Source organism: Styela clava, chromosome 1, assembly GCF_964204865.1.
Source record: "Styela clava chromosome 1, kaStyClav1.hap1.2, whole genome shotgun sequence".
Taxonomy (NCBI): Eukaryota; Metazoa; Chordata; class Ascidiacea; order Stolidobranchia; family Styelidae; genus Styela; species Styela clava.
In genome coordinates, this window is record NC_135250.1 from 1,247,040 (window position 1) to 1,251,215 (window position 4,176).

Genomic DNA, 4,176 nt, shown 5'->3' on the forward strand with positions numbered 1-4,176 from the left:
AACGCTGCGGAAGAGTTGACTAAAATGAACTGCCGGTACTTTTGGTTGCCAAGTGGTTGAATAGCATGAACGGACTAATCGTTTTTTAAATGTGAACCAGTTCGTGAGTTGTACATGTAACGCGCGTCAGAACACCCACAAAAGAACAAACGTAATAATGTACTGTTAAAGAATAAAAGAAATTTCCTGAGATCAAAGGTCGGAGAACACACACATATGTGTGTGGATGAACACGTCATCAAAATCCGATTTCGCAACAACGCACGCATCCCTGCTCTCTGCTTTCGTCAGGGAGGGAGTTTGTAGCATGGTATTCAGGTTATATTTATGTTATATATTTGACTGAAACAACGATTAAACAGGTGCACTTGAACACAGCTAATCAAGTTTTCATGAGTTTTTCTCGGTCAGTCGGTGGGTAAGCTACAAATAGAACGCGCGCTTCCAGCATTGCGTGTACCATATCAGTATTCGAAAAAGTTGGCTCTTTTAATGTAAATGCAAGGATCCTATTCGTGCTGCTCAAAGACGCGAAGGAATCCAGGTTAGTAGACTATTATCAATTTCTCATATACTGTGATAAGTTTACTACCCAATCGCAGGCTCGCTAATCATTAGAAATTCAATCCATCTCACTACTGATCACTCTGCCTGAACTGTTTGAATTTCGCAAGTACTAGTAATTACGTCTTGTGGTATTGCTGAATTTGTACCGTGTTTCTATAAGGGGGTTAGGCGGGTGCATGTCGATGATAGCTTTCCATCAGGTCTATGCATTTAAAACTCCTGGTATGAAATGCTCATTAACGTGCTATATATGCAGTTTGAATTATGATAAAGGCCGTATTATTGATTTTACTCTCGGATGAATTTAAAAAAAAGGTATTGTGGAGTTGCATTACATGATAGGATAAATTTCATATGGCGTACCGCGGTCTCTCGTTTGATTACCAGTCCATGTCGGGTATGCTATTAGTAAGCCTGGTGTTTCTTTCAGATGCATGGACTTGATAATTGTAACAATCTTTTATATGTTTCACAGACACTCGTGAAAATACAGAACTCGCCGTCTTACGACTTAATTGTATCTTGAGCTGACTCAAGTTTATGAAGATGATGTCGTCAACTACTTCAACTTTGAAAGGTAATTGTTGCGTAATAGCCACTCACGCTTTCTGTTTCGTCAAATAAATTGCTAAATAGCCGAGATGAATGAATATTTTACAAATCTTAAATTATTTTATTTTGATTTACAAATAACGAATTTCCTAATATGCGATTGGAAGACTGGCGACAATATCAACCGACTAAGGTGAGTGTACAACAATAAGTATTTATGGAAAACTGCGTGAAATAATCGTTCATTTAAAGCGACATGAAGTTCTCAAAATGGGAATAATTTTATGAGATGTTGAAGTGACAAATGAAATAACTCTTTGACTATAGTGCCTAATGACATTGCTCGCTTTTTCTATTCAAAGCATGAGCAGGACCCCGCTGCATATTCACTAGACTTTTTTTATATAAAATAATTCACGGCGAGATTCCCTACTCAATTTTTTTTACATTTCCGAATAAAGTACTAATGTTTTTCCATGTTTTGTTTTTTCAGGCCAACATGAAACCTACTGAAAGTTTAGTTTACCGTAGTTAGTTGTGCGAACCGTTCGTACTTGATGTGTAGAGTCAGGGCCACCGGGCGATGACTGAAGATAGGACTCTATGCTTCGCTAGAGGATTTCTCACTTGTACGGTACTAGAATCCGTCTGTCTATTTATTAGTTAGTCAGCCAGTAATAGCTAGATAGGGTTCGACAGACGAATCTAGCTAGGTGTTTAGGTCATTTAGATTGTTGAATAGGGAACAAACATCCCAGTCCAGCAGGGAATATAATTTGAGAATTAAAGGATTTTTTTCTATTGATAATCTGCTCTTTATGAACAGGGTGCATTACAGTATAAATCGCTGATTGTGCGATTATCCAGCCTCAGATTTTTTCACTATGAGGAATATGCTTTAAGTCTGCTGAATTAAGTGGATCACCCGTATGGAGCATTCATTATTAACTTGATACTGAAGTGCAGCTTTTTGTATTCACTGTGTTTGGGTAAGACTTTAAGCTTTTCCTCTTGCATGTTAGACCATAGTACTGGCTGTGTGCTCTCAAATCGAGAGACAGAAGCAGACGAAAGACATCGGAAGGTACATTAATTAGATCCGAATTATAAAGCGTTGAACCGTAGATTTAGATTAGTGTATTATGATTTATTTGGTTAACTTCAGCCATTATTGTGCTTTGAGAGGCAAAGTCTTGGTTCATTTAATAATGACGCGGGATTAGTTTTATTGAATCCCGAGTCGATGTTGCCAAGCCCGGTAGCACTATGCTACTGGTAAGATAGACAGACTAGGTGTGAATCGTAGTTGTTGACTTGGCATTGGAGTGCACATATAATATAATTTGCATTCGAATCGCTGAATTTTTAAACGTGTAACGATTAGGCTAGCTGGCAACAAAGAAAAGTCCTCTACATTGCCCTGTAGTTGTTGCCTTAGGTATGCTGAAATTAGGCCGTTCAGCTTTGGGCTTTTTATAACCAGTTTAGTCCGGCACTTATAAACAGACTCAAGACTGCAATATTTGAGTTGGTGTTTATAATACAGGGAGAGAAAACGCCCGCGCTTCGATCTAGATCGGTGCTCTTCAACAGGGGTTCCGTGAGTTAATAGGGTTCCGCGTAAAGGAAAAATTGACTGCTGGGCAAGTAAAAAAATGATTATTCTTCTTTTCCGTTTTTTGATAAATTTCCAAATGCGCAACAGCAAGAAGGACTCTTAGATATCCGTAATGATATTAATTCGGAGAAAACCTTCAAAAAACATGGTATGGAATATTTTTGGATTTCTTTTTACAAAGAGGGTATTGCAAAGGGCAGCCATTGCAAAACAAGCATTAAAACTTCTGTGTCAACTTCCCAGTACCTATTTTGTAAATCAGCATTTTCTGCTTTAACAACTATTAATAACAAAAAAGAAGTTTTTAAAGAGTGTAGACATGTGTATGAGAATTTGGGATGGGACGAGTCCGGTATTACAGAGATTCGACAATCCGAGTAATAGGTCAAGGACTCGAGTCCTCGGAGTCCGTGACGTCACAATGTAAGAGTGGAAAAACACGTTTTTGACCATACTACAGCATCGCGCGCTAACAAACATACGACGTAGCTCATATTTTTTGCCTAATGGTTCTGCTGATAGCTGTTGAATCAATTTAAAAATATATTTTTCTTTTTTTTTTTGGCTGCCATAATACAAACGTAAACGTGGGTCAATGTGCCCCTTGGCTGTGAACTGGATTTTCAGCCAACCACTTTGCGTCAATTCTGGGCGGCTATTTAGAAATTCTTACATGTCAAATAAAAAAATAAAAAGCTTTTGACTACAATGCTTTCCCATAATTCCAGATATTTCTAACCTTAAATTTACTATGCCGCGTGTGCAAATGGTAGAGAGATGCCACTTGTCGTTAATACAATGCTTGCAATTTAGTAGTTCATGTAAACGTTCTGAAACGCTCCATGCTTTCCATTGCTCCAGAGGATAGATATTTTGAAAGCGACTGCCGTATCATTGTTATAAGCTATCAATTGTTTTTACCTTGCGTTATATTATCTGGATATCTGTCGTCGTTTTTATTAGGAGTGTTTATAATACACACGAGTGATATTGTTAAATATCTAACCTTGAATTTCAACTAGTTAAGGAAGATAGTAAGATTTATAGGGGTAAAGTACAAAAATAGGCGTAAATTAGTGAAAACAGAATTGATTATAGACTCGGTAAAAACGACGTGGACTCGAAATCGAATCCGAGTCCAAAAAATGCCTGGATTCGACTCGAATCCGAGTCCGAATCCCGGCCCATCCCTAATGAGAATTGCTTTGAGCGAGTGTAGCCACGATTCAAGTAGATTGCAAAGGAAATGCAAGAACAACCTAGTCATTGAATTTCACGCTTGTTACCTTCTTTCTGTTTCGTTGTTGAAGTAGAAATATTTGAAATACGAATATTTCGTGTTACGAGTGTTTCGTGTTTTATTTTTGGTAGTTGGGGTTCCATAAAAAACGAAAAATGATATAAGGGGTTCCGCAATAACAAGAAGGTTGAAGAGCACT

At 37.8% G+C, this 4,176-nt stretch overlaps 1 long non-coding RNA gene across 1 annotated transcript; it reads left to right on the forward strand.

Annotated features, from left to right (window-relative positions):
- The first annotated feature begins 247 nt into the window (after nucleotides 1–247).
- Nucleotides 248–1,730, forward strand: LOC144420830 (uncharacterized). Its single transcript, XR_013474749.1, has 3 exons — nucleotides 248–544; nucleotides 1,043–1,144; nucleotides 1,613–1,730. It is a non-coding gene; the product is annotated as an uncharacterized LOC144420830 (long non-coding RNA).
- The last annotated feature ends 2,446 nt before the right edge of the window (nucleotides 1,731–4,176 follow it).